The sequence below is a fragment of the Cricetulus griseus genome, chromosome 8 (genome assembly GCF_003668045.3).
Source record: "Cricetulus griseus strain 17A/GY chromosome 8, alternate assembly CriGri-PICRH-1.0, whole genome shotgun sequence".
Taxonomy (NCBI): domain Eukaryota; kingdom Metazoa; phylum Chordata; class Mammalia; order Rodentia; family Cricetidae; genus Cricetulus; species Cricetulus griseus.
Window position 1 is genome coordinate 53,750,541 of NC_048601.1, and position 12,663 is coordinate 53,763,203.

At 39.5% G+C, this 12,663-nt stretch overlaps 1 protein-coding gene across 3 annotated transcripts in view; it reads left to right on the forward strand.

Moving 5' to 3' along the window:
• Chchd6 (coiled-coil-helix-coiled-coil-helix domain containing 6) overlaps positions 1 to 12,663 on the forward strand; it is a 225,450-nt gene that overhangs the window by 50,689 nt on the left and 162,098 nt on the right. The gene's annotated exons all lie outside the window — the stretch shown is intronic.

Sequence of the window (12,663 nt, forward strand, 5' to 3'; positions counted from 1 at the left end):
TAAGTTCCCCAGCCATCTCCATTTGTAGTTATAGGACTGAGGAATTCCTGGACAGCCACTGTTCTTCAGTCCATGTTAGAGGCTGAAGAAGTAAAGTCTGATGTTAGGGAAGGATGGTAGCAGCAGCAGCAGAAATGGCAGTGGCAGAGCAGCACAGATGAAATTATGAAAAGGGTAGATGAACTTGCCAACAAGATGCGAAAGCAAGTAGGCAAAGAGTAGAAGCTTTTCCATTGGACCTCACTGTATCTGGATCACCTCCAGAAGGTGCTGCTATATTTAGGCTGGGTCTTCCACTTCAGTTAACCTAATCTAGAAAATTCCTTGTGTATCTGGAGACTTGTCTTGTAGTTGATTCTAGATCTAGCTAATTTGTGACAACAAAGATTACCCATCATAGATCCTCTACCATTCATTCTTCTTTGATCCCCTTCAAAATTCTATGCGGATTTGATCAGCTTTTGCATTTCTACAAAAACAAGACTTGAAATTTGGTGGTGTTTTTATTGGATCTTTATATTGCTCTGGGTAGTGTGTTCACTTTCCAGAGTTACTGAGACAGTATCATGACTAGCATGGCTTTAATTAACTCTGAGTTATCTATCTTTCACAGTTCTAGGGCTTAGAAGTCCTAAATTAGGTGTTGTTGGAGCCGCCTCTCTCTGAAGGATCTAGGAAGGGTCTGGCCCTTGCATTTCTCCTGAATCTAGTGCTGACTGGAAGTTGTTACCGTGTGCTGGCTTATACCTGGGTAGCCTAGTTTCTGTCTCAGTCTTCATATGATTGTTCATTCCTCCTACTCCTTTTTCTTTCTCCCTTTCTTCTTCCCCCATCTTCCTCCTTCTCCTGCTCCTTGTTCTCCTTTGTCTTCTGACAGGGTCTTTGGCCTTCAACTCTGGGATCTTCCTGCCTCAGCCTCCTGAGTAACTGGTGTTATAGACATTGGGCACCTTTGTGTCCAACTCTTAAGTTTTTTTTTCCTTCTGCAAATAGTAGTTTTACTTTTCTGTTACCAATTTGAATGCCCACAATTTTTTTTTCTTATCTAATTGATTAGAAAACTTCCAGTTTAAAACCATCCTTGTCTCGTTCCTAATTTTAGGGGAAAGCTTTTCTTTTCCCACCATTAGCTTTTCCTCATATGATCTTTATGATGAAGAGTCCTGTGGTAGTTTGCATGAGAATGGCCCTGATAGGCTCATATATTTGAGTGCATAGTCATTAGGGAGTGACACTACTTGAGAAGGATTAGGAGGTGTGGCCTTGTTGGAGTAGTTGTGGTTTGGGAGGAAGAGGTTTCAAAAGCCCAAGCCAGGCCCGGTGGCTCTCTCTTCCTGCTGCCTTCTGATCTGATTGTGGAACTTTCAGCTACTTCTCCAGTACCATGTCTGCCTGCAATTTGTCATGCTTCCCACTGTGAGAATAATAGACTAAACCTCTGAAACTGTAAGCAGGCTCCATTTAAATGCTTTCCTTTATAAGAGTTGCCATTGTCATAGTCTCTCTTCACAGCAATAGAACACTGATTAAGAAATGTCCTAAGTGTTTTGCTTTTTGTTGTTTTAGCATGTAAAGATACTGTGTAGGCAGATTTTTCTGCCCTGCTAGCCAGTTTCCAAATAACCACACAAAGACTTTCAATTACAAATGATAGGCTTGTTACTAACTAGCTCTTATAACTTAAATTAGCTCATGCTTTTTAATCTACCATGTGGCTCGATACCTTTTTTTCAGCACAGCATGTTCACCTTGCTTCTCTCCACGTTTTCTCATGAATCCACCCTTCTTCATTCCAGAGAATTCTCTCCCTGTCGGCAAATCCTGCTCAACCTCTTCCTGCCTAGCTATTGGCCGTTTAGCTCTTTATTAAACCAATCTTCACAGTGTACAAAAAGATTGTTCCACAAGAGTAGTGGATTTGGTTAAATGCATTTTCTTCATAAAGGTGAGCATGTGGGTCTTTCTCTTTTTCTGCTAATGTGATCAAATGCATTGTTCTACTGGTTTTCTTAGTATTGAACAGCCTCACATTCTTTGGTTACATGCCACTTGGGTTGTGATCTTTCTGAGATGATGTTAGACTTGCCTTTGTTGGTAGTTTGCTGGGGACATTACATCTATGTTCATGAGAGAGACTGGTCAGTGATTTTATTTTTTTATGTTGTCTTTAGCTGACTTTGCTTTTAGCATAATGCTGGCCTCTTGGAATGAGTAGAATTTTTTGGCAAGAGTCAGAGAAGGGTTGATGTTGATTCCTTAAGGGTTTGATAGAATTTACCACATTCATGGACTTTTCTTTGTGGGAGGCTTTAGTTACTCTACATGTGTTAATTGATATTTAAGCTTTTTTGTGTAGTTTTGTGTAATAATTTGTGAATTTCTCAGAATCTCTTTACTTTGTCCAGATCATCAGCATATTCTGTGATAACTGCAGAGTGCTTTGGTGTTTTGTTTTTCTGTGTCACTAGTTGTGTACCCACTCTGTTCTGGTATTTCTGCCTACTTTAATTTTTGCCAGATCAGCTGAAGATTTGTCTATTTCTTGATCTCTAAGAATTAATGTTTCTGTCTTATGTCTTATTTTTTCTCTTTTCCACTTTATTTCCACTTTCTTCATTATTTCCTTGTGTTAGCTGTGGATTTAGTTTGTGACTTTTTCTAGTAGTGGGATCAGGTCTACTGCCTTACAATTGCCAGGTAAATGCTCTGGCACTGGCTACAACCTAGCTATAAGTTTGCCCTTTCTTGTCCCTCCCTGTGTGTGTTCATGGAGGCTATTTACTTTGATGTCTTTTTAAAAATATTTATGTTTTGATTTCATTTTATATTCCAACAAAAGTTCTCTCTCCCACCCCTCCTCCCACCCACATTTCCCCAGCTCACCTCCCATCCCCTCCTCCCAACAGGTAAGGGTCCCATGAGAAGTCCACACAGTTTGGCACATTAAGTTGGGGCAGTACCAAGCCCCTCCACCCTGTGTTAAGTCTGAGCATGGCATCCCACCATAGGGAATGCGCTCCAACAAGCTAACTCATGCTCCAGGGATAGATCTTGTTCCTACTGCTGGGGCCACCTCAGATAGACCAAACTTTACAGCTACCACCCTCCCACATATGGAGGGCCTAGTTCTGTCCCACAGAAGCTCCATAGCTGTCTGTCCTAGTTCATGAGTTTCCACAAGCTTGTATCAGCTGTCTCTGTATATTTCTCCATTTTGACCTCTCTTGCTCATGTATTCTCACCTCCCTGTCTTTGACTAGATTCCTGGAGTTTGGTCTGGTTATGGATCTCTGCATCTGGTTCCATCAATTTCTGGATGAAGGCTTTGTGATGATAATGGGGGTATTCACTAATCTGATTACAGGGAAAGCCCAGTCCAGGCACCCTCTCCACTATTGCTAGGAGTCTTAGCTGAGATCATCCTTGCGGATTCTTAGGGATTTCCCTAGCACCAGGATTTCTCCCTAACCCCATAGTGGCTTTCTCTATTGAGGTGTTCTTTCCTTTCTCTCCCTTTCTCTCTGTCCCTCCCCTCCCAACCATCCCATTTCCTCATGTTATCATCCCCTCATCCCCTCCCCTTTACCATCCCCCTTACCCCCAGTTTACCCAGGAGATCTCATTTAATTCCCCTTCCCAGAGCAATCCATGTGTCCCTCTTAGGGTTCTCCTTGTTACCTAGCTTCTCTGGAGCTATGGATTGTAGTCTGGTTATCCTTTGATTTATATCTAATATCCACTCTGAGTAAGTACATACCATGTTTGTCTTTCTGAGTCTGGGTTACCTCACTCAGGATTTTTTTTTTTCTAATTCCATCCATTTGCCTGCAAATTTCATGATGTCGTTTTTTTTTTTTACACCTGAGTAATACTCCATTGTGTAAATGTACTACATTTTCTTTATCCTTTAGTTGAGGGGCATCTAAGTTGTTTTCAGGTTCTGGCTATTATAAATAATTCTGCTATGAACATAGTTGAGTCAAGTGTCCTTGTGGTCCTTGAGTATCCTTTGGGTATATGCCTGGGTCTTGAAGTAGATAGATTCCCAATTTTCTGAGAAACCGCCATACTGATTTCAGAATGGCTGTACAAGTTTGCACTCCCACCAGCAGTGGAGGAGTGTTCCCCTTACTCTACATCCTCTCCAACATAAGCTGTCATCAGTATTTTTGATCTGAGCCATTCTGAAAGGTATAAGATAGTATCTCAGAGTCATTTTGATTTGCATTTCCCTGATGATTAAAGATGTTGAGCATTTCCTTAAGTGTCTTTCTACCATTTGAGATTCTTCTGTTGAGAACTCTCTGTTTAGCTCTCTATCCCATTTTTTAATTAGATTATTTGGTATTTTGATGTCTAGTTTCTTGAATTCTTTATATATTTTGGAGATCAGACCTCTGTCAGATGTGAGGTTGGTGAATAACTTTTCCCATTCTGTAGGCTGTCGTTTTGTGTTATTTACTGTGTCATTTGCTTTATGGAAGCTTTCAGGAGGTCCCATTTATTGATTGTTGCTCTCAGTGTCTGTGCTACTGGTGTTCTATTTAGGCAGTGGTCTCTTGTGCCAGTGTGTTCAAGTCTACTTCCCATTTTCTCTTCTATCAGGTTCATTGTAACTGGATGTATGTTGAGGTCTTTGATCCCCTTATACTTGAGTTTTGTGCATGGCGATAGATATGGATCTATTTGCATTCTTCTACATGCTGACATTCAATTATGCCAGCACCATTTGTTAAAGATGCTTTCCTTTTTCCATTGTTCCATTTTGGCTTCTTTGTTGAAAATCAGGTGTTCATAGGTGTTTGGATTAATGTCAGCATCTTCGAATTGATTCCATTAGTCCATGTGTCTGTTTTTATGCCTATACCAAACTGTTTTTATTACTATAACTCTGTAGTAGAGTTTGAGGTCAGGGATGGTGATGCTCCTGGAAGTTCCTTTATTGTACAGGATTGTTTTAACTAGTCTAGGTTTTTAGTTTTTCCATAGGAAGTTGAGTAATGTTCTTTCAAGGTCTGTGAAGAATTGTGTTGGGATTTTAATGGGTATTGCATTGAATTTGTAAATTGCTTTTGGTAAGATTGTAATTTTTATTATGTTGATTCTAACTATCCAAGAGCATGGGAAATCTTTCCATTTTCTGGTGTCTTCTTCAATTTCTTTCTTTAGAGACATAAAGTTCTTGTCATACTTCTCTTTTACTTGTTTGGTTAGTTACCCCATACTATTTTATATTTGTGGCTATTGTGAAGGGTGATGTTTTTTTGATTTCTTTCTCAGTCCCTTTATCATTTGCATATAAGAAGGTTGTCTACTCACTTTTTTGAGTTAATCTTGTATCCTGACACATTACTAAAGGTGTTTATCAGCTATAGGAATTCCCTGGTAGAATTTTTGGGATCACTTATGTATACTATCATATCATCAAATAGTGAAAGTTTGACTTCTTCTTTTCCAAATTGTATCCCTTTGCTCTCCTTTTGTTGTCTTATTCCTCTAGCTAGAACTTCAAGGACAATATTGAATAGATATGGAGAGAGTGGGCAGCCTTATCTTGTTCCTGATTTTAGTGGAATCTCTTTGAGTTTCTCTCCATTTAATTTGATGTTGCCTGTTGACTTGTTTTAAATTGTTTAGATATATTCCTTTTATCCCTCCTCCCTTTATCATGAAGGGGTGTTGGATTTTGTCAGAGGCTTTTCAGTATCTAATGAGATGATCATGAGGCTTTTTTTCTTTGTTTATATGGTGGATTATGTTGACAGATTTCCGTATGTTGAATGAACCGTGAGTCTTTGGGAGGAAGCCTTCTTGGTCATGGTGGATGATTTTTTTTTGATGTTTTCTTGGATTCGATTTGCCAGTGTTTTGTAACACAATTAATATAAACCCATAGGCAGGTATTGGGGTTCAAGCTAATGGTCAGATAGGCAAAGCAGCCAGGTGTTACCTCTATCTCAGAGCAAAATGGGTGATCCTGTCTGAGTGCAATCCAGACTGCTATGCTGTCCTCAACGTGGCTGGAGACTTAATTCTTCAAGACCGACTTTGCTTCTTTTTATATCTCTCAAATCCTGAGATTAAAGGCATGTGGAAGTGCTGAGATCACTTTTGTTTGAGCTGTTTCTTTATAGGACTGGATCAATTTCATGTAGGTCGGTGTGGCCTTGAACTAAGAGTCCGTCTACATGTCTCCTGAGTCCTGGGATTAAAGATGTGTGCCACCACTGCCTAGTTCTATGGCTTGTGGGTAGTTTTGCTTTCTGTACCCTCAGGCAAGCTTTAATAAATCATAGATAATATATCACCACAGTATTTTATTGAGTATTTTTGCATCAATGTTCATGAGGGAGATTGGTCTGTAGTTCTTTTTCTTTGTTGCATCTTTGTGTGGCTTGGGTATCGGGTAACTGTAGCCTCTTTATAGGAGTTTGTCAATGTTCCTTCTGTTTCTATTATGTGGAACAATTTGAGGAGTATTGGTATTAGCCCTTCTTTGAGCGTCTGGTAGAATTCTGCACTGAAGCCATCTGGTCCTGGGCTTTTTTTGGTTGGGAGACTTAATGATTGCTTCTGTTTGTTTCCTTAGGGGTTATAGGTCTATTTAAATTGTTTATATAGTCTTGGTTTAATTTTGGTATGTGGTACCTATCTAGAAAATTGTCCATTTCTTATAAATTTTCCAGTTTTGTGGAGTACAGGTTTTTGAAGTATGATCTCATGATTGTCTGAATTTCCTCAGTGTCTGTAGTTATGTCCCCCTTTTTGTTTCTGATTTTGTTAATTTGGATATTTTCTCTCTGCCTTTTGGTTAGTTTGGATAAGGGTTTGTCTATCTTGTTGATTTTCTCGAAGAAGCAACTCTTTGTTTCATTGATTCTTTGTATTGTTCTCTTTGTTTTAATTTTATTGATTTTAGCTCTCAATTTGATTATTTCCTGGTGTCTACTCCTGGGTGAGTTTGTTTCTTTTTGTTCTAGAGCTTTCAGGTAATCTGTTAATTTGATAGTATGGGATTTCTCCAGCTTCTTTATGCAGGCATTTGGTTCTATGAACTTTCCTCTTAGTACTTCTTTCATAGTGCCCCATAAGTTTGGGTATGTTGTAAATTCATTTCCATTGAATTTTAGGAAGTCTTAATTTCATTCTTTATTACTTCCTTGACCCAGGGGTGATTTGGTTGGGCATTATTCAATTTCCATGAGTTTGTAGGCTTTCTGGAATTTACGCTTTTGTTTAATTCTAACTCTAAGCTATGGTGATCTGATAAGATACAGGAGGTTATTCCAATTTTTTTTTTAATCTGTTGAGGTTTGTTTTGTGACTGTTAGGTTACTTTTAGGGAAGGTTCCTTTAGGTGCTGAGAAGAAGGTATATTCTTTTGTGTTTGGGTGTAATGTTCTATATGCCTGTTAAGCCCATTTGAATCATAACATCTCTTAGTTCCTTTGTTTCTCTGTTAAGTTTCTGTCTGGCAGACTTGTCCAGTGGTGAGAGTGGGGTGTTGAAGTCTCCCACTATTAGTGTGTGGGTCTTGATATGTGATTTAAGCTTTAGTAATGTTTCTTTTACAAATGTGGGTATCCTTGTATTTGGGGCATAGATGTTCATGCTTGAGCCTTCATCTTGATGGATTTTTCCTGTGATGAATATGAAATGTCTTTCTTCATCACTTGTGATTAATTTTAGTTTGAAATCTATTTTGTTAGATATTAGGATAGCTACACCAGCTTGTTTCTTAGGTCCACTTGATTGAAAAATCTTATCCTAACCCTTTACTCTGAGGTACTGTCTATCTTTGAAGTTAAGATGTGTTTTTGTATGCAGCAGAAGGATGGATTCTGTTTTCATATCCATTCTGTTAGCCTGAGTCTTTTAATAGGTAATTGAGTCCATTGATATTAAGGGATATTAATGACCAGTGATTGCTAGTTCCTGTTATTTTTTGCTTTCTGTTGTTGATGGTGGTATTGTGTGCATGTGTTCCCTTCTTTGGGATTTGTTGGTGTGGGATTATTTATTGCCTGTGATTTTGTGGTTGTAGGTAACTTCTTGGGTTGGAGTTTTCCTTCTAGTACTTCCTGTAAGGCTGGATTTGTGGATAGGTATTGTTTAAATCTGGTTTTGTCAAGGAATATCTTGTTTTCTCTGTTTATGGTGATTGAAGTCTTTGCTGTGCATAGTAGTCTGGCTGGCATTTGTGTTCTCTTAGTGTCTACAGAATGCCTGACCAGGCTTTCATTGTTTCCATTGAAAAGTTGGGTGTAATTCTGATAGGTCTGCCTTTATATGTTTGTTACCTGGCCTTTCTCTTTTGTAGCTCTTAATATTCTTTCTTTATTCTCAATGCTTTATTTTTTGATTATTATGTGGCAAGGGGACTTTTTTGCTTTGTTTTGTTTTTCGAGACAGGGTTTCTCTGTGTAGCTTTGGAGCCTATCCTGGCACTCTCTCTGGAGACCAGGCTGGCCTCAAACTCACAGAGATTGGCCTGCCTCTGCCTCCCGAGTGCTGGGATTAAAGGCGTGCGCCACCAACACCTGGCTGGAGACTTTATTTTTTCCTTTTTTGGTCCAGTGTATGTGGTGTTCTGTAAGCTTCTTGTACTTCCATAAGCATGTCCTTGTTTAAGTTGGGAAAGTTTTTTTCTATGATTTTGTTTAATATATTTTTTTGTGCCTTTGAGCTGGAATTCTCCTTCTTCTATACCTGTTATTCTTAGGTTTGGACTTTTCATGGTGTCTCAGATTTTATGGATATTTTGTGTTAAGAATTTGTTGGATTTAATATTTTCTTTGACCATGAATCTATCTCCTCTATCATATTTTCAACACCCGAGATTTTCTCTTTTATCTCTTGTATTCTGTGTTTAAGCTTTCATTTGTGGTTTCTGATCCTTTACCCAAATTTTCCATTTCTAGAATTCCCTCAGTTTGTGTGTTCTTCATTGCCTCTATTTCAGTTTTCCAGTCTTGAACTGTTTCCTTTACCTGTTTGATTGCTTTTTCTTGGTTTTCTTTAAGGTTTTTTGTTGTTTTCTTTCAGTTTTTCATTTGTGTTTTCCTCTATTTCTTTAAGGGAATTTTTCATTTCCTCTTTAAGGGCCTCAACCATCTTCATCAAGTTATTTTTAAGGTCATTTTCTTCTGCTTCATCTGCATTGGGATGTCCAGGTCTTGCTGTTCTAGCACCACTAGTTTCTGGCGGTGCAGTATTGTTCTTTATGTTGTTGACTGTATTCTTATACTCTTGTCTACCCATCTCTTCTTCCAATTGGTATAGGTGGAGCCTGTGCTTCCTAGTGTTCCTCTTCCTCCAATTGGTGTAGTTGGGGCCTGTGACTCCATTAGTCACTCCTTCAGGTGCAAGGTGCAGACCAGGCAGTGCCTCTGGTGATGGCTCCTCCATGTGCAGGCGGGGATTAGGTTCTGGTTTTCGATGCTAGGATGGGGTATCTCGTACAGAGAATGGCAGTGTATGCTGGCTGGAACATGGGTGCTCTTTCCTCAAATTTCTTAAGATAGCTTCTGGAAGCCCCTGCTGTCAATGCTTCTTGGTTGCTTGCTGCTCCCCCGGGCTAGACTGCTCGACTCTGATGTTCCCCCTGGCCAGGTTGCTCACCTCTTGATGTCTTCTTTTTAAGTCTCTTTTAGTTAGGCTTTGCTTTAAACATTTTCAGCTTTCTTTCGGTTTATCCCATGTGCCTGGTGCTAAAGTAATCCACCTGAAGGAAGCAGAGTAAACAGATAATACTTTCCATCTATTCTTCCTGTCCCTGCCTTTTGATTGGTGTGTTTGATCCATTTACATTTAAAGTAATGATTGGGGATTATTTGTGCTTCCTGCTCTGTCTTTTATAATTTGGATTTGTGACTTTTGTTCCCCATTTTTTCTATTCCTACTTTCTTTGGGGTGGAGTTGTCTTTTATGTGATAAATCAGTTCTTTTTTCAGTTATTTTTGTTTAGGCGGTTTCTTTCATTCACAGTGGAGATTGTATTTAACATCTTTCAAAGATATTAAAAACTTGCTGATAATTCATATAAGTAGAGAGTAGGCTGGAGATAATAATGGGTTTGAGAGATGAGAGAATGGTTTATTGTTTAATTGGTTGGGACCTTTGTTTCACAGGATGACATCATTCTGGAAATGGATATGGCTTTATGATACTTTATAATTTTTTTTCACTTTACATTCTTATGGCTCCTGAAATCATATACTTAAAATAGTGGCAGTGATAAATTTTAAGTAATTTGTATTTTACTATAACAAAGGTTCAAAAGTCACTATAACTAGACCCCCTAATTATGTTATTGTCACAAATTAAGTTTTTTTCCTAACAGCATAACTTTGTAACTGTTTACACCTTTGTTTTATAAATCATAAGTAGATATAAAAGCCTAAAACTACAGGCTTCCCTGGTGGAAGACCTAGATTCCCTCACGAGGAGCTGATGTCCTGTCTGGGGTCCTTTGCTCCAGGTGAGAGGACCCCTTGGTCCACATTCGTTGTCACACAGGAATAGTAGAGGCAAACCCCCTTGATTTTTGTCTACTAGGAATATCCTAGGCTCTTCTTCATTTTTTGAATGAAGTTTACAGTTTGGTTGAATACAGAATCATTAGTATTTAAGTTTTTTGTCTACATACCGTCCTATCAAATAGAACTCCAGTAGGCTGTCAGTCTTTCTGAGGATGCTTTATATATGAGATGTCATTACCTTGCTGCTTGGGATTCTGATGTAGCTTCAACACTTTGCCATTGTGTGGACATGGATCTTCAGGAGACTCCCTGTAGTTTATTGAGCATCTTGGATGTGTAGGTGTATACTATCTGATTTAGGGAGTCTTCAGCAATTGTTTCTTTTTTTCTCTTTGGTATTTCAAGACAGGGTTTCTCTGTGTAGCTTTGTAGACCAGGCTGGTCTTGAACTCATAGAGGATCCACCTGCCCCTGCCTCCTGAGTGCTGGGATTTAAACGCATGCACCACCACTGCTCGGCTCAGTCATTGTTTCCTACATGTGCTTTCCTGCCTTTTCTGCCCCCCTTTTTCCTTTGTGGAATTTTTGTAGTGTGTTGCTATCACATAGTCCCCCAGGCTGTCTTCCCTTTTTTGATGTCTTTTTCTCCCATTTGCTCCTGAGACGCCGTCTTTTCCGTGGCTGCATCATTGTTTTTATGTAATTCTTCCTCCTCCTGCTTGTTGAGGTTGGATGGTGGAGTCCTTCTCAACTCTCCAGCTATCAACTTTCTAGTCACAGAGTTGCTACTGACCGGTATTTAATTTCTGCTCTATTGTCAGCATTCTCACTTATTTATATACTGTTTTAAAATCTCTGACTTTTTTTGGTCAGTGTTTTAGCTTTTTGAGCATATTTAAAATAGTTGTTTTCAATATATCTGTTGTAATAAGTGTGCTGTCTGGGCTTTAAAGACACGTGATATCCACTAAATTTGTTTCTTTGAATGGATCATTTTTTTATTTAAAAAATTATTTTTCATTTTACATATTAACCCCAGTTACCCCTCCCTTCCTTTTTTCTGCCCTCTCACCTTTGTCACCCCCTATCCACTCCTCAGAGGGGAAAGGCCTTCTTTGGGGAGTTAACAAAGTCTGGCATACCAAGTTGAGGCAGGACCAAGCCCTGTCCCCTTGTATCAAGGCTGAGCAAGGTATCCCATCGTAGGGAATGGGCTCCAAAAAGTCAGTTCATGCAGAATGGATCATTCTTTTGTGTTTTATGATAATGGTGACTAACCTTAGTCTGGGCCTTAGCTAGAAAGACTCAAATGCTGGAATGTGTAGGTTTCTCACACTGAGTAGGATGACTAGAAGGCAGAACGCAGTTAGGAGTCCCCTTATGTCCGTCCATGCAGCTTGGCAAGTGTAGAAGAGAGAAAGTACTGGTTCATGCACAGTTTTTGTGGAGGGCTAACCTGGGGAGAGGAGTGATCTGGGAAAACCAGTAGCAACTGTTTGCCTGTCTAGGACTTGACCTCCTAACTCATGTGGAGCCACCTCTGCCATGTCCCATCAGTTGAAGCAGTCATGAGCCCATCCACATTTAGGAAAGACAGGACCTTCACTTGTCAAGGAAGTGTATCTCTTCAGGGAGAAAATCTCTCAGATTTCCCCTTTTTGTTATTCCCTTAGCTGTCCACATACCTGCCTAGAGAACACAGCAAGTGTGGTAACCCTTCCTTCCCAAGGGATGCAATCCAAGACTCCCAACTCCTTTCCACCTGGGCACACAGGACTATAAAACAGGCATATAAATAAAACATTTACTGATAGTAGACCTTAAAGAAATTTATTTGAAAACAATTCTTTGGAGCATAAATAATTTACCATTTATTAAAAAACAAAAACAAATTTGGGAGTAAAAGAGATGGCTTAGTTGGCTCAAGAGCTTGCTGTGTATTCATGGAGACCCAGATTTGGATTTCCAGCCCCCACATAAGAATTCTGGTATGATGGGTAGCATCATGCTCTTGTACTCCCACTGTTGGGAGGTGGAGACAGGTGGCTTCTGGAGGCTTGCCAGCTGGATTCTAGCCAGTTGGTGAGCTCCAGGTTCAAAGAGAGATCCATCTCAAACACTAAGGTGGAGAGGGATCAGAAAGACACAGTGTTGACCTTGTCTCTACAAGTATGTGCACAGG